General features: G+C 42.0%; 2 protein-coding genes across 8 annotated transcripts in view; one reads left to right on the top strand and one right to left on the bottom strand.

The window, feature by feature from the left end:
• Supt3h (SPT3 homolog, SAGA and STAGA complex component) overlaps positions 1 to 6,606 on the bottom strand; it is a 352,056-nt gene extending 345,450 nt beyond the window's left edge. The window contains exon 1 of the mRNA XM_060369679.1: positions 6,334 to 6,606. The gene's annotated coding sequence lies outside the window, so the exon portion shown is untranslated. The remainder of the gene's footprint in view (positions 1 to 6,333) is intronic.
• Positions 1 to 18,306, top strand: part of Runx2 (RUNX family transcription factor 2) — a 319,119-nt gene that overhangs the window by 31,903 nt on the left and 268,910 nt on the right. The gene's annotated exons all lie outside the window — the stretch shown is intronic.

An 18,306-nucleotide genomic window follows, 5' to 3' on the forward strand; every position in this document is an offset into this window, starting at 1 on the left:
TTTTGAATGCAGAGTTGACTTGTAAAGTTGACACTGGGAATGTGAGAAGAGAAAGATGACGCTGGCTGGGAACCCTAGAAACTAAATCATGCTACCATTTGTTAAGAGGAAGCTTGGGAATGTGGAAAAAAAAAAAAACATGACTTCAATTAAGAACATATTAAGACAACTATTAGACAGTCAAATGGAGAGGGTCCTACAAAGCTTTGCGAGGGATGTTAAAAGGAAAAGGTACAAGGCTGACAAATTGATATCTTAAAAAGTGAATGCTGTGGCGACGGGAGTTTGGTTGATTTGGTTTGGCTTGCCTTGGTTTGGTTCAGTGACAATGTCTTTCTTGCTTTGATGGCCTTGAATTGCCTCAAACTTACAAACCTGCCCCAGCCTTCTGAGTACAGAGATTAGAGGCATGTATTACCACACCTGACTGGACAAGGACTTTTTTTAATTTTTATTTTTTATATTAATTACAGTTTATTTATTTTTTATCCCAGCTGTAGTCCCTCCCTCATTCTCTCCCAATTCTACCCTCCCTCCCTCATTTCCTCCCATGCCCCTCTCCAAGTCCACTGATAGGGGAGATACTCCTCCCCTTCCATCACTATAAGGTCTCATCAGGACTGGTTGGATTGTCTTCCTCTGTGGCCTGGTAAGACTGCTCCCCACTCAGGGGAAGGTTATCAAAGAGCCAGCCACTGAGTTCATGTCAGAGAACTCAGTTCCCCATACTAGGACACCCACTTAGATACTGAGCTTCTATGGGCTACATCTGAGCAGGGGGTCTAGGTTATCTCCATGCATGGTCCTTGGCTGGAATATCAGTCTCAGAAAAGACCCCTGGGCCCAGATTTCTTGGTTTGGTTGTTCTTGTAGAGCTCCTTTCCCTTCCAGCATTTTCTATCTCCCCCTTCTTTCATAAGATTCCCTGCACTCTGCCCAAAGTTTGGTTATGAGCCTCAGCATCTGCTTTGATATACTGCTGGGTAGAGTCTTTCAGAGGCCCTCTGTGGTAGGCTCCTGTCCTGTTTCCTGTTTTCTCCCTCTTTCAATGTCTGTCATGTTTGCCTTTCTGAATGAGGACTGATCATCTTACCCAGGGTCCTCCTTCTTGCTTCTTTAGGTGTACAGATTTTAGTATGTTTATCCTACATTGTATGTCTAATATCCACTTATAAGTGAGTATGTTCCATGTGTGTCCTTCTGCTTCTGGGATGCCTCACTCAGGATGATCTTTTCTAGATCCCACCACTGGACAAGGACTTTTTACTTAAAGGAATAACTAACCAACATATTAGAACCTATGGTATAAGGATCAACCAATATCCCAGGTTCACTTCCTCCATCTTTCAGGAAGAATTTCTGTCTTTTTCACAAAGGTGTTACAAAGAACACAATGCAATAGGGACTCAAAAATATATTTGAATTGAAAATAAAAAAAATTCATAAAATGGGATAGGCCAATTGCTCAGTGACATAGCACTTGCTTTAAATGAGTCCCCAGGAATGTACACCCACTAACAAGACGTACAACTTGTTAGCTAATGATGAGCAATTAACATTAACTTACAGATATCAGAGTCCTCTCCTACACAAACATGGGAGAATCGTATATGTTTTTGTCCTTAGTCTCAGCCTAAATTTCTACTCAATGTGCTTTCATACCTATTACTGTCTTTTTAAAAACATTTGTTCTAAAAAACTGATTATTTACAAAAAGTATATCAAAAATATGCTGCACCCTAAAACACACAGCAGCTATATTGGCAAATGTCGCATCAAACTCACTTTTCCAACAGTAAAAAATACTGTTTTTACATAAAACTCAGTGACTTTATTTGGTGCTTTTCAAGTATGTGGGAAATCTGGCCATCACTTGACAATCCTAATAGTTAAGTGCTATGGCATTAAACAAGAATATTTTTTAAATGAGAGGATTTTTTTAAACATTACAATACTCCTCTGGTCTTGAATAGAGTTTTAGAGATAGTCTTATGAGAAGGCTAATATTAAGCATTCAACCAAATGTCTGATGTAGTTAAAGCAGTCTGTGGGGCTCATAGCGATGGATGTGTATAAAGAACTGATGGATTTGGGCTTTATAAAAGGTCTTTCCTGCAAAAACTAACATTCCTGCAAAAACTAACATTTTCGTTGTTTTGGTTTTTTGTTTTTATCCACAATCACCTTACAAGGCCAGAACTTTCCCACCACTGATGAGGAAACTAAAAATACTGGTTAAAGGTCTCAGGTCTAATTGTATTAATTTCTTTTTTTAATGTAAGGCTTTAGGCTAGAGAGCTGGCTTAGTGGTTAAGAGAACCTCTTCCAGAGGCCCCAAGTTCGGTTCAGGTTCAGGTAACTCTAGTTCCAGGAAGATCCAACAACCCTGCCCTCTCCTCTGCCAGTACCCACAAAGACATGTAGGTATATTCATAATTCAAATAACTCTTTTTCAAAGAGGAAAAGTAGCTGACAACTATATATAAACTCTTATCTTAATAAAAATCATCAATTTTTAGTGCCTATATTTTTCATTTGTAATAGATGCCTATCTTCTGATACTCTGAAATAATACAAAATTATTAGAGTTACAATCATTGCAGTCAGGGGTTGACACTGTTATCTCAAAGACTAGTAAATTTAAATGCTTTGTTCAAATAATAAAACTCCAGGCAATGGCTAAACAACAGGCAAAGACTTTTAACTATGTAAACTGGTGGGAGGTGACCACAGATGTGAGCAGGCTTCAAACCATAGTTTGAAAATCACTAATTTCATCCAAATCCCTCATTTTTCAGGTGAGGAAACTACAGCCCAGAGGGGTTTCTTGAACTACCAAGGATACACCACTATTTAGTGACACAACCTGGGACTAAAACTGAGGTCCCCCTGACTCCTGGTCCAGAATCCTTTCTACTATACAACGAGGAACACACAAATAAAAGTGGATCATAATTAACTCACCAGAACTCCACAAGGTGTCTGTCACAGTGAACTTTGTTGGGAACTATCTGCTTATGTCCACCCACAGTATAGCAGGAAAGAGCTGAGCTCCACAGTTCAAACACAGGCTCTAAGGCTTATCATGTGACCTTGGGCAAGAAACTTAAAATCTTCTCTCCTAGGGTTCATGAAATAATGACTAAGACCTGATACACAGAAAGTGCTCAGTACCTGTGATATATGATAATGAACATAAGCAAAGGCTCAGCTCTTTAAAAACATGTCAAGGTTCTCATTAAGCAAGCTCAAAGAAGGAAGGTCATTTCATTTTTTCTCGCATGAGACATACAGGGCTTGGTGGCAAAGCTGATGACATTTTAAAAAAGCAAATTAAACAGTTTATCCTCTTCAAATATGAATTCAGTTAACACAATAATGCAATGGCTGAATTCTTTCTCATAACGTGAACTATAAGCAAAATCACTTAACATTCTAATACATGAAAAGCATATTTCTGACTGATTTACTATCTGATGTCACAAAAAAAAAAACAATTTCAACAGGAATATTCAATCTTCTGGAATGATGGAATGTACTGGAATATCTGTAGCCCCTTACACCAAAAGATTTTTTTCTTCCCTAAAGAGAAGGAACAATCGCACTACCTATGATTTCTAAACAATTTAAAAAGTTAAATTACTTGACTAAAGTGGCCAAGTCACTCTCTGGCTTTATTCCAGTAAACACAACAACCTGGACTTTGAACAAGTGTATTCTGAAGACGGCATATGGCTAATCACTCCAAGATTGTGTTAAGAATTTTGGCAAGCCTAAAAAGTGTGGCCATGTTAGCTCTGTTCAAACTGGAACATTTTCGGTAGTATGAAAAGGGTTCTAGAAGTAAGCAAGCATGCTGCAACATAGAGATCCCAGAAAAATTCAGATAGTTTACTTAAGACCAGCTCAGCATGATTTGCATGTCATGAACTACTGCATATGATGTAGCTCGTAAGCTTTAAGCAGCTATTCCAGAACCAGCTTGTTATCATCAGCCTTGAGGCCAAGGGCAACATTTTACAAATATCAAGCCAGAGTTCAGGGTGCTATCTACCAGGGCAGTTTTGTTTTGTTTTTTTTTTTTTCTTAGGGTTTATTTTCAAAGACTGGGTGCATACTGGCTTAGTGGCAGAGCACACACTTAGTGTATGGGAAGGCCTGGGTTCAATCTCCAGCACAGAAAGGGAGGGAGGGAAGGAGGGAGGGAAGGAGGGAGGGAAGGGAGGGAGGGAAGGAAGGAGGGAAGAAGGGAAGGAAGGAGGGAAGGAAGGAAGGAGGGAAGGAGGGAAGGAGGGAAGGAGGGAAGGAGGGAAGGAAGGAAGGAAGGAAGGAAGGAAGGAAGGAAGGAAGGAGAGGAGAGAAGGAGGGAAGAAGGGAAGGAAGGAAGGAAGGAAGGAAGGAAGGAAGGAAGGAAGGAAGGAGGGAGGGAGGGAGGGAGGGAGGGAGGAAAGGAAGGAAGGAAGGAAGGAAGGAAGGAAGGAAGGAAGGAAAGAGGGAGGGAGGGAGGGAGGAAGGGAGGAAAAGGAGGGAGGGAGGGAGGGAGGGAAGGAAGGAGGGAGGGAGGGAGGGAGGGAGGGAGGGAGGGAGGGAGGGAGGGAAAAAATAGAAAGGGAGGGAGGGGGAAAAGTTTTATTTTCAAGATTTACAAACTCCGTTGAAAAAACAGGCATATTTCAAAGACAAGCAATCTCATAACACATTTATTACCAAATTTCACTTTTTCTCTTCAGAAGTTCGAATATGGATACTAAAATGACTTCTAAGATTGCTCAAACGTTACTACTATAAATTAGTAAACTGCTTTGTTATATAAAAGGTTAAGGGGTAAATCACCAGCTTTTATATGGGGGAAAACCCACAGCAATAAAAAGAGTTGAAAGTTTTCACTAAAAACTAACCAACTGATAAAAGACCCACAGATGATTGAAGACAGCTCTAGTGAGCACTGCTGTTTTTCCAACTGAATCTGGCATCGGCTTTAGAACCAAGGCGTGAGAGTATCTTACTTTAATTTGCCAAGCTGTAAACATATGCTAATAGACCCACTTTGCTTTGAATGAAAGGCATTATTTGGACATAATTATGATTCCTTAGAGCATAAATATTTCAAAAGCTGGCCTCTGATTTAAAATTTAACCAAACCAAAAACTGTAACCAGCTCTCAGTTGTTCAGATCTGTGTGGTCCCACAATAACCACCCACCGTTCGCGTGCGTGCGTGCGTGCGTGCGTGTGTGTGTGTGTGTACTTGGAATTAGATTGCCAAGCAATTAAAAATCAAGCTCATCAGTAGTAACACCTGCTGCATTTCAAGTGCTCAAGAGCCACCTGTCCCTGGAGGCTACCATATTGGTACCCCACAGTATATAACACTTCCAACTTGGCAGAAAGTTCCATTGGGTAGTGCAGAAGAGGATGCGGAGTGGGGGTGCCAGGGGCCACTTAAATCAGCATGATTTGGTACCTTCCGGTTTTGCCAAGTATTAGCTAGAGACTGTCCCTTAGTCAAATTCTCTGGAACACGCAGAAATTCAACCAATCATTTCTTCCTTCAAGTAAATTTCTTAACCGTGATCACATGCTCTTGGGGGGGGGGGGGGGGGGGAGAATACTGAGAACCCAGGTCTTCTCTACCTAAGTATGTATTCGTTTCTGAGTTTATACTAACTCCAGGAACACGATGCTAGTTTATCCGGGTGTACAGAAACAACACGGCTAACTGGGATCCTGTCTGAACGTCAAAGATATTCCACTATCCCTATAACTATCATTGGTCGCCTCGACTGTCCTGACCTTCCACTGAGAAGGCAAGATGACAATTATCTTAACTTGGAGCTCAAATGTAATCAGTCACAGCTGAGAACTCCGCCGGCGCTGACGTACCACGCTTTTAGCACACCTATACGCTCCCATAAACCTGAGTTTTGAGCTAGGCTCTGATGATCCCATCGACACCCCCAGATCACTAGCCAGCCAAACCGTTTCTTTCCCCAGGGGCCTCAGAGGCGGGCGGTGACCGCAGCACCGCCGGGTTCTCTGTCCCTCTCCCTTCCACTCCTGCTACCTAACTTCCAGGAGAGCAGAGCTTTCCACCTTTGAAGGGCGGCCCTCCCCCTCGCAACCTGGGCGACACGCGGAAGGTGCCTCTCCGCCTAGCCCCGAGGCTCCCTTCGCCCCACGCCCACCAACGACGGGGAGGAGCCACGGCGCACCCCACGCTCGGCGGCCTGCCCCGGGCTGGGCCCGCGGCCCCGGGCCAGACCTTTGGCTGCCACGTCCCTGGCACTCCCCAGGACCTCGCCCCGCTCCCCGCCGCCCCCACGCGCCCCACAACCTCTGCTTAAGACACGTGGAGGCACGGCTGCGCGTCCCGCGTGGAGACTGAGAGGGGACAGAGATGGCGCGGTGTCTGCGGCGGCGGCGGCCCCGGGACACGAAGGGCGGGGGGGTGGGGGTGGGGAGGAGAGTTGGGGGCCAGAGGCTGTAGAAAGGGAAAAGGTGACTGAGCTAGGCTGGGGGAGGGGGGCCGCAAGATGGCGAGAACGCCACTATGAGGGGCGGGGCGGGGGTAGCGAAGCCTGGGGAAACTAGACGGACGGGCCGACCCACGCGGCGAGGGCGCATGCGCGCCGGCTAGGGGGCGCGCGCGGCCGCGCTGCAGCTCCCGCTACTTCCGCCACACTTCGGGGGCGGGGCGTCGCGTTCCCGCCACAGCGGAGGGAGCCGCGCGCAGCCACGCGGCGGAGCGGCAGAGCGGGAGTAACCGAGCGGCAGGTCGGGCTGCGGGTTTCGCGCGTAGACTCTGCAGTGTGTAGAGCCTGAGGATGTTTTTTAAGGAGTCGGTGAGCTTCACTGGAGCTTTGTCAGTGCAAAAGTTTGTCTTTGCAAGCTTCTCTTCCGGGGGCGGGTGGCCAGGATTGTTCCCAAAGACACAAGGGGTGCAGAGTTCTAAAGAAACACGCCTCATAGAAGCGCTGTGGGACCGTTGTGGTACCTTGAAACACCAGCTTCATTCCACGCCACCTATACCTACCCGCACTTGCTCAAAGTCAAAAGCCAGTGACAACTGATTCCCCAAAGTTTTTTCCCCAGTTCGTTTCTACTAAACTGCCGTGAAAACAGGAGACAGACTATCCAAAGAAATGAAATTCCGTGCAGTTCATTTTAATTAAAATTTTGCTGAATTAATGTCACTGCACAGGCGTTTCACCTCCAGAGATAAAGACTAGATTTGGCTTACAAAGTATAACTGTCAGATTCTTAAACTCTGGACAAATGGCTCTCTGTGGTGCCTGTTTAACTTGCCAAAGCACGTGCTGGCCTCCAGGCATCCTCACTTATCACAAGTACCTGTTCTCACCCTGCCCCCTACCCTAAACCTCATGGGCTTCCCTTCTCAAGCTTCCCTTACAACCAACCCTACTGTTTGAGCTGTGCACTCTCCTGGCCTCTCTCTCTCTCATACACCCTCTTAAGTCTTCCTTTTTCTCTCCCTGTCTCCTCTCACAGCGGGGTCCAGTCTACTGACCGTGTTCCTTCTGGGGCTTTTTTTCCCTGTTCTGGACTCTTCCAGATGCCTCTGGCTGTATTCCCCTTCATCCCTACCATAAAATCCTTCCTATCAGCTATACAGTGCCCTCAGTTTATACAATAACAAAGCTGAAGTAGATGGGGAACACAACCCGAGTGAAAGTCACACCACCACTAAAAATAAAAATAAAACAGCAAAACACCCCAACTCTTCCTGTCACTAAAGGAAAATGGAGCTTGGCATGTCTAAAGGCCCATTTCTTTATAATGATTACACTAAATGACCGAAAAAGCCCTTATTCTAGAGAGGACAGCAGGGAACATTCCTATGAGAAAGCCACTTCTTCACAGGAGTGGTTCACTTCAAGTGACCTGCAAATCCTTGCACTTGTAATCCATGAATTTTAATTTGTTAGGACAGTTAGGAGAGTCTTGCTGGAGAAATGGAGTACAGAAGAATTGTAATCCAGAACATGGCTGCTCTGACAAGAGATTACATCCAAAGACCTAGGGTCTGTATGAGAACACAAGCATGTAGCATTCATTTTTAAAACTCTACTTTATCTGGGGTGTTTAGGCCTCAACCTCCCTTCCAACCTCCCAACCCTACAAAGGAGAGAAAAGATTAGTGGAGAAAGGGACCCCTTTATTTCTCCAGGCTGTTGAAAGTCAAGGGGTTCCTTTAGGGCTACATACCAATCTCCACCAACCGCAGACACAGCTAGTGCCGCTGTGTCCAGAAATGTTTCTCTCAGTCCTTCTGCTCCAAACCGCCACACCACTGTCTGTTTCTGATCCAAACTGCTACACGCCACACAACAACACCAAACACCGAATGCCACGCCTCTTTCCCTGCTCTATTCTTTATACTCTCAGAGTCCTTGACCACACCCCTCTTCAGGACTCACCTTATCAACTGGCAAAAGCTATGCCCCACCCCCACAGGACACAATTAACAGGTGTGGACAAACTACAACCCAACTAAAATCCCACACTTGGAATTGAAACAAAAATATATTTATATAACATAACTGAGTTTACAAAGAAACTAACTTCCATTCACACCTTTAATCTCAGGAGACAGAGGCAAGCAGATCTCTGAGTTTAAGGCCAGACTGGGATAAAGTAAGTTTCAAGTAATGAAAAGCTTAGGTCTAGGTGTGGTGGTACACACCTTTAATCCCAAACAACAAGATAAAGTTTGTAGCAGGAAGCACCCATGTTTGAAAGTGTTGTCTAATTGAGTGGCAGAAACAATGATGAATCAGAGAAAGACTTGACAGGATATGCCCAACTCTCAGAAGCAGAGGAAAGGGAAGCTACTTAAGGGGCAATGAGAGAAAGAGGTGGCAGTTTTACTGGGAGAGTTTTACAGAGAGAGGTTGAATGAGAGACCAAGCTAGACACAGGTGAAGGCAGAACGAGCCCAGAGAAGGAGAGGGAGCCAAAAGATTGGCGCTGATTGCTGGAGTTAGTTTGAAGCCAAGCAGAGCAGTTCCAGGCTGAGAGAGAAGCCAGATTGAATCAGTTAGCTGGGAGAGGAGTTTAAGCCAGAACTGCTGAGTTGAACCAGTCAGCCCAGAGCTCAGGAAGAACAAGAAAGGGTGAGCCTATTTAGTATTAAGTCTCAGAGACTGAACACATTCTAGGACTAGGTTAGATGGTATGGAGGCCGGAAGCTTCCAGAACTAGGCAGACAGAGGCTGTAAGCCTCCAAGACCACAGTTCAAACAAGTGAATAAAAGTCCTTTTTACAATAGAAAACTTCCTTGGGCAGGACTGCCTACTATCTAGAATTGCATACACATTTGTTGCTGAATTCAATTACTTTTCTGACATGGAGAACTATTTTTATATCACAACCTCAGATGCATCTTGTTTTACTTTTTAGACTAAGTACTTCTGGGCAAGTTTCTTAACATCATGGATCATCCAATTACATCCATATATTTCAAAGCCAGAAAAACAACCTATTGATAGGAAATGTTAGGAAACTGGCTTTTAAAACTGAAATCATGGGGCTGGAGTGATGGCTTAGCAGCCAAGAGCACTTGTTTGGAAAGGATCCAGGTTCAGTTCCTGCCTCTCACATCCTAGCTCACAACCATCCATCCATAACTCCAGAGTATCAGACACCCTTTTCTGACTTCCAAAGGCATCAGGTATACATATGGTGCATATATTTCCATGCATCCAAAACACTCGTAAGATAATATAAATTAATCTAAAAAAAATTAAAAACTAATGATAATCATCCTAAGGACTTTTCATTCTTCCTAAGTTTCAGAACTTTTAAAACAAGGGCTTGAACACTGAGAAAACAATCATGATTTTTGAGAGTCAAACTAGGAATCTTAAAACATTAGGCTTTCAAAGAGCTCTGGGACTCTCCAGGCAGATGGAAACGTATTCCTCTGGAACCCAGGTCTAATACCCTTGTTCAAGAAGAAAAGAACTTTGGCTTTTCAACAAATATTTACCATGTGCCTGACAATACCCTAGAAGCTGCTGAAATAACAGTACACAAAAGAAGCAGATACTCAGACCATCATCAAACTTACATTCCAGCAGGAGCCATCCAATAAACAACAAAATAGATAGCTACATTCTATAGTTTATGTGAAAGCCGTGGGTGTTACCAGGAAGGGGGAAAAATGTAAAACAGGAGATGGTCATTGAAAATCAAAATGGCAATTGGGGCCAGACAGACAGAGAAAGTGCTACTGGCATGAGGACACTCAGAATGAAGAGAAGATTGCTAAAAGTGTCTGAAGAACCAGCCTGATCCAAATCACTGGAGTGGGATAGTTCTAGTAGAGTGGAGACCTGCCAAAGCTTTAGGAGCTGAGGGAGGTATTACCCAAAAAGAAAACGATGTGATCTGAGAAGAACAAGGAAGTCAGTGTGCCTGGGGCTAAGATCCAATTGGCAGAAGATTGGCATTATATAGTTTAGGCTTTAAAATGGTTATACCTTGGTGCTGTTGAAGGTAATCTGTAGAGTGAATGATGTGTCGTATTGCACCAGCCTAGCCAAAGAGAAAACAAAACGTATGTAAGTATACTGGTTTGTTATAGTTAAGGCATTAATATATGTTTGGATTCTGGATATATATATTTGAAAACCAGCGTCAGAAAATCTACTGTAAAAATACATTAAGGATCCTAGGAAGAAAGAAGAATCAGTGATGATCAAATATTTGTTCTGAGCAACTGGGAAAAAATGGATGAAGTTGCCTACCTTAGCAGATATAAGAAATAGACTGGAATATGTTGGGTGGATACAACCAAGAATGTGGTTTGGGAGGTAAATATAATTAACTATAGTTTTATGCCATCTTTAGTTTGTTTTTTTTTTTCAACATAGATAGGTTTTTATGGTAATGAAGGAAATTCTAGAGTTGTAATATTCACAATTGCTTTATTGAATTCTCACAGTTTTTCTCTGCTGGAGACTCAATGAGCTCAGCCTGACATGTTGAGGTTGTTCATCGCTTTACACCACTGTGAGAACATACTTGAGAAAACTTAGAGAAGAACAGGTTTATTTTGTCTCACAGTTTCAGAGGGCTCAGTCTGCACTTGGTGTTATGGTTTGAATCTTGGTGCTATGGTTTGGCTTTTGTTTTGAAAGCTCTAAGTCTATGGAGACTTTTGCAGGGTGATGCCTGCCTAGAAGAATTGAATCACTAAGGGGAGACCATTGCCATTTGTACCTGCCCCTGGTTCTGGCATGCCCGTTCAGCCTGTCTGTCAATAGTTACAGCCTTATATCCACCATTACATAGAGAGGACCCAACCCCAGGACCTCTATGGCACTGTGAGGAACTGAAATCTCTCTTTAATGTCAAGCAGAAATAAACTCTCTTAAGGAGTTTCTGCAGATATTTTGGTCACTGTGCCCCAAATCAACTGGCTACATAAGACTTACTAAGACTGCAGGAAGACAGAAATATCATGGTGGAAGGGCATAAGGGAGGAAAGCTGCCCCCGTCAGGGCAGATCACAGGCAGAGAGAGGAAGAGAGAGAAGGAGAAAAGGTACACCTTTCATTTGCATGGCAAAGAGACCCAACCTTCCAGGACATACACACGGTCTCATCTTCTAGTTTCTCCTGCATTCCAATAGTGCTACCAGATTATGAGCTTGTCAGTGGGTTTATGTGCTGACAAGGTGAGAACCTACACAACCTAGTCACCTCCCCAGAGCCCAGGAGCTGACAGCTAAGCTTTCCTTCACCAGCCTTCAGAGGATACTGCAGATGCAAAACACAACAGAGGTGTGCTTCACTTTGTTTTTAAGAAAATACCAGGAAATCTAAGTCTATTTATTGAAAATAAGAAAAAAAAATAAAAATAAAGTAAAATATCGAGGGGGGGCCCAATCGTACCTGAAAATAAGATAGAGAATTCAAGTTGAGACCAGTATACAGAACAGCCAGTTCTTCAATGTATTTTCAGCTGAAATATTTAGATGTAAAATTGGATGTATTTTGGTGAATTATTCAAATAGCTGCTTTCCTCCTCTATTACATATGAAAACAGAGCCAAAAATTAATTGGTGCCATGTGCAATAAACCACATTATGGCTCATGCAACCTGCCCTTCCTATTTCACACCCCAAAGCTGGATGCAATAAACCTATTTTGACTAAGTAACCCTCAGATCAATTGTTAAATAATGATCAAAGAATGTAAAAACAGACTTAATTTCTAGCATTTGGCATAGTGTGTGTGTGTGTGTGTGTGTGAGAGAGAGAGAGAGAGAGAGAGAGAGAGAGAGATGCCCTTTTTTCTTTTCCTAGAATCTTTTTAAACAATCTCATTAAGTCAGTGAGGTACAGTACAAAACAGATGGGCAGATGGGCTCTGGTAACCTGCTGGTGTTCAGCCTATCTGAAAATGACTATATTTCTCTGCATGTTGTTACAGGCTTGAGCTGGACGAGTTCTGACCAATTGAAAATGCTCCATAATGTGCAGTTGTTATTGTAGTCCAGCTTTTAATGCGTTATTAGCTAATTTTATAAATTTTATCTTCTAGTGCATTCCAGATGGGACTATAAAGAGAAACCTTATCTCAAATACCAGGGTTTATTTCTGATAATATAATAAATGTGTTGTAGAATAGTTATTAGACACTAGAGGGCTTCTCTACCCCAGCTTGTTTCCAAATAATTGAGACAAAGACCTTATAAGGTTTAAGATAAACTTGAAGGCACTCAAGCTGGGGAGATATCAACCCTCTAAGCTATTTTGCTGTTTCACAGCTACACACTCAAGTTATCTGCCATAATTGTTCCTACCTGGGCTACTTGTGTTTCATCAGGCCAGACCTCATGGTCACATGCTCATGGCCACACTGTGCCATGTTGACTTCCTTCTTCTATGGCTTCTTCTCCTGCTCCAATCTCCTATGCCCTCCCCCACCCCCATAACCTCAATCTGGGAAACCTAAGATCCACCTGCTTCTCTTCTACCCAGCTAGAGGCTACCTAGCCTTTTTCTTAACCTATCAGAGATTATTGGGAAGCAAAGTTTACACATCACTTGATTAGAATTTACTCATCTGGACTGAAACCAGATCTCTGGAGCCAGTATTTAGCATTTGAATACGTAGCACCAGACAAACTCAGGCACAAATGTATGTCAACGTGGCACTTTTGTTTTCTTTGGGTTCTTTGGGTTCTGTTTCATTTTGTTTTTAGATAATGCCATGCTAGGTAGTTCAGGCTAGCTTCAAGTTCATGATCCTCCTGGCTTGGCCTCTAGGCTGGCCTGAAACTCATGATCCTTCCTCAGAATCCCCAGAATCTGGGATTCTAAGCGTACACTACGGTATCCTGCATCAGGAAGACAATTATTATTTTTGACAGACATATATTGAGGTTTCAGTAGGTACACGCACCTCTATTAGGCACTAGAGATATCAAGATTAGTAGCAGAGGTCCTGTTCTCCAAATTGTTGCTATTGACTTAGGAAAGTCAAAGGCATTGGGACAATACATAATGTCTGCTCAGTTCTCCTTACTTTAGGCCTCTAGGTCAAGACATCTTGTGCCACCATTCTACCTTATTTGTAAGCCCTGTGGCCAGCCCAACAGTTTTTTTTTTTTTTTTTTTTTTTTTTTTTTTTGGTTTTTTTTGGAGGTAATGTTCTCTACTCTGACACTGGGCTCTACTTGATACTAAATTAGTGAAGTTTGTGGATGAACTGCTGTGTGTGTCCTTACTCCACAAACAACCACTCCAATAGTAACCTAATCCTGTTCCTAGCTCTCACCCTGGTGCATCTTCATAGAGTTCTCTGGGCATCGCAAACTTACTAAGTTTGAAATGATGGGAGAGGTTTTATGTTACAGAGACACAACTCTAAGTGAGTTCTGTTCTTAGAAGCCTTAATATTGCACTGCTATGTTTTGGTCCTGTGCCCCTTTCAATGTTCTACTCAGACCTTCTCTACCCAAAAATTCCTGTGCACTGCTAATACTGAGTATTTTGGTTATCTCTTTTTTTTTTTTAAAAATCCAAGATGCTAGAAACACCACTCTTTGAGGCTAACTTGCCACCAGCTGCTTGTATTTTTCAAAATAGTTTGGAGTTCATTTCCTTTACAACTGTCAACTCTAATATGAAATATTTCCCTTTCTTTGTGAAAATTGTAGAAGATAGAAAATTAGGAAGTAGTCATTGAGGGCAGCAAATGTGGACTGAAATGGAAAAATATGTGAAGGCAGGCAACCTCTCTGCATCTCAATAGTTTCATCCCTCAACTGGGGATAACAATATAAACATTTAAAATAATGTTATCATGTGGGAATGAATGTACAGAGTCTTACACATTGTTAGCACTCAATAAATGGTAGTTTTCATTATTGTCATTATTACACTGAGATGATGATTCAAAACTCAGTCTTGGAAAGTAAATCATGGGTGAAAAAAATGTGAAAAAAATTATTTCAGCAGAGGGGACAGCATTATAAAAGTCATGATGTATTAAAGAGAATTACAAGTCCAGCATGATGGACCACAGAGTCTGTGAAGAAATTTGTACAAGGTCAGATCAAAGGATGTCTTACCCGTCATGATTGAGAATGTGGGATTTATATAATTAGAAATTAGAGTGTGGAAATGATTTTTAAGGTGATGTCATGATTACATATGCCTGTAAGAAAGATGGAAGTCATGTGCAAATTAGAAAGAAAAACTGGAAGAAGCTAACAGTTCAGTAAAGAAATAAAATAAGGCAGAGCTGAGTCAGTGAAGTAGGAAACAAGAGAAGATGACAAGAGAGATAGGAAGGAGGTAAAACTTTATAGGATTTGATTACTGACTGGAGGTATGTGGGAGTCAGGACTGGAGAGATGGCTCAGTAGGAAATGCACTTGCCACACAGTTTGCAGAACTGAGTGTGAATCCTAGAAATGTATCCTAGAAATGCATGGCAATGCATATAACTTTGATTCTCCCATGTTGTGATGGGAAATGATCATCCCTTGAAACTCATGGGCCACCTAACCTGGCAACTACAAAAGAAAAAATAATAATTGAGACCATATCCCAAACAAGATATAAGACAAGGACAAACACTGAAGGTTATCTTCTGACCTCCACACAAAAATGAACATCCTACACATCACAGATACACACAGAAACACACACCACAACACACCATACACCACACACACACATACAAACACACAATCTAAGTTCACCAAGGGCACTCACAGATGATTCCAAGGTTTCTTGAATTACCAAATGGAAAGTGATACCATTTATCAAGACAGCAAAGAAAACTAGGAGTGACAGTTTTAGACTTATCATGTTTAAGATGACTGCACAAGATCCCAAATGGTTATAACCAATAGCCAACTGGAATGACCAGAGTGGGAGAGGGAAAACCTAGAGCAAAGTGTAAACTAAAGTCTAAAACTACAATATTAAAAGGATGCATTACTTTTCTAGTGCTATGAAAAAACACTATATTAAAAGGATGCATTACTTTTCTAGTGCTATGAAAAAACACCATGCAAAGACGACAAAAGAAGAGAGAGTGAATTTGGGCTTATGGTTCCAGAGGGTTACAGTCCGTGATGGCATAGTGAAGTCATGGTAGCAGAGGCAGGCAGCTGAGGGCTCACATCTTGAACAACAAGCAGGAAGCAGACAGAGTGAACTAGAAATGGCAGAGTCTTTAAATTCTCAAAGCCTACCTCTAGTGACATACTTCTCCAGCAAGGCCACCTCCTACACCCACCCAAATCGCAAACCAGAAACCATGTAGTCAAAGTCTAAGCCTATTAAAGACACTCTCATTCAAACCACCACAATGATCGTATAGCTTTAGGAGCCAGATACTTAATGATTCATTGTTTTACACACATCACTCAAATATGACTTTTTCCCATCCTATATTCAGCCTTTTAAAAAAATGTTCTTTCTAGGATCTGTGTGGAAATAGCTAAAGCCAAGAGAAAGAATGAAATGGTCAGGAGAGATTCTACAACAAGAAGTAAGTCAAAGGTTGGCTCCTCAACATAGGCAATGAGTGAGCCAGGTAATCTGTAAAGACCATTGAGAAAGTAGTATTTTCCTGATGTCAGGAGAGCAGTTGCGAAGAGGCACCCTAATGATAGATACTAACACAAGAGTGAACCGTTCACTGGACTCAGTCAGTTCGAGGTGGCCTCTAGAAAACCAATTGTTATGAAGACAGCAATCTGACTTATAAAGGGAGACGCACATAAAGAATATCCATACCCTTTCCAAGAACTGCTTGCCACAAAGAAACAAGGGGACTAGAAAAACAGCTAGGGTCAAGGAATAGTTTTGTTTTTGTTTTTGTTTTTTAAGTTCAAGAAACTCAAGTCTGCTTATGAGGTTTGGAGAAGAAACTGGCCAGGAAAGAAATGTTGACGACTTAGAAGAAAGCCAATGATAATTGTGTTGGGAAGTTTGTATAGTGTTGGGTCCTGGAAGAGAAAGCAGAGGTTCTAAAGGGTCCAAGAAGTGGCTGAGACCTAAAATGGAAAAGAAGGTAGGCTAGAAGAAAAATGAAGCTGTGTATACCAGTTGACCTCACATTTTCCTAATGTGGGAAAGAAGCTACTTTACTGAAATAGAGAAGCGCAAGGTAAAGCCTATAGAAAATGATACAGGGTTGCTGAGCTGCTATGAGGAGAGGGAGAGCACTAGTGGCTGGTTGAATTGGAGCTAGTCAGTACAGAGCAGTGATTCTCACATGGAATTACAACATCTGCTTCAGATTAGAAAGGAATACGTGGTCCCCACCCCTCACCTACAGAATCAGAAACCCCCAAGGGCAGGCTCGGTGGTCTGCCTTAACAAAGCCCTCCAGGCAGTTTTGAAGTACACCCCTTGGGAAATGCTTGCCTAGAGTTTCTACGGAATCTGTGGCTTCCCCAACCAGCAAGCAATGACGAGGTACAAACTGTGATACCCAACCACATCCTAGGCAGTTTTTAGTAATATTTTCCATATTACAATAAAATACATTTACTTGGCATGTTAGAGATTCTGTAAATTTCTGTGCGGAATGAGTGTCATACAAGGTTTAAAAAAAATCTGAACAAAGAGATTCCTTTCATCTAAATTTTACAAAGCAAATACTGTTTTTAAAAAATGTCTCGCTACTCAAGTTTTAAACTTTTAATAGAGAAATAATGAAATTGTCATTCATTTCATCAAAAAGCATTTTGTGACCCAAGGCTGTAATAGCAGTTCTCGGATTTTGCTTGGGCACTGCTGTCATCTCATTCTGGGTGATGGGGACCAGCTCTCGTAGGGGAAATATTTATGAATGAAATTTTCTCAATGTTAAGTTTCTCTCTCATAAATTTATCTCCAGGTCTTGATTCTGGCTACTGCCTATCTGGCAGCAAGTAATGAAGTATGACAAAATAAGTGAGCAAAGAGTAAGTGGTTGTTAATGAAGCTGGAGGTGGCCAGTCGAGCCTGGCTCAATAGTGTCTCTGTAATTAAATGCATGTTCCTGACTGAGCCTTTTATATTTTATACCAATAGTAAAGTAATTCTCTACTCCATTGTTCCAACAGTGCTGTCACAGTTCAAATATTTAGAACCTAGTTTGGAACCATTTACCCTATCTGGGGGAATGTTCCTTTGAATACCCTCAAACAATGGAAAAGCCAAGAGTCTCACAGCTTAGGAGGACTTTAAGAATTTATTTACAGCCAAATGTATATTGGGTGATCACACTGCCTTATACAGGTGTGCCTTGCATAAAGAAATATGGGATCTAGAAATCCATATTTAAAAACCAGATGTGAGCATGCAGAAAACAATGAGACAGTCTCCCAATTACTTTTACAGATAAGACTGAGCTCTCAAAGTGAATTTGTATAGTGAGCAAATAATGGCTCACAGTAAGGATAGCTAACAAGCCTGAATTATAACCCAATTAAAATACTGTGTAAATAAGGAGAAACATGGCCAGGAAACAATGTAAAAGCAAATTTAAGCACATTAGCTTAGCACATTGCAATATAGTGGAAGGAAATGGGAAAAGACAAATGAACCAGGCTCTCAGGGTCTCAGCACTATGAGATTCAGATTAGGTAGCTGATTCCCCTTAACCTGATTTTGCTGTGACCAAGCAATCTTTACATGTTTTTCTTTAATTCTAAGACTGATAAGATGGTTTCTATGAATGATACTTTACTTCCAAATATGATGATGAGACTCATTGTGAAGTTTCATTTCATATAGCAATTGTCTCACTGCAAATCAATAGCTCAGCG

Source organism: Meriones unguiculatus, chromosome 16 (genome assembly GCF_030254825.1).
Source record: "Meriones unguiculatus strain TT.TT164.6M chromosome 16, Bangor_MerUng_6.1, whole genome shotgun sequence".
NCBI lineage: Eukaryota > Metazoa > Chordata > Mammalia > Rodentia > Muridae > Meriones > Meriones unguiculatus.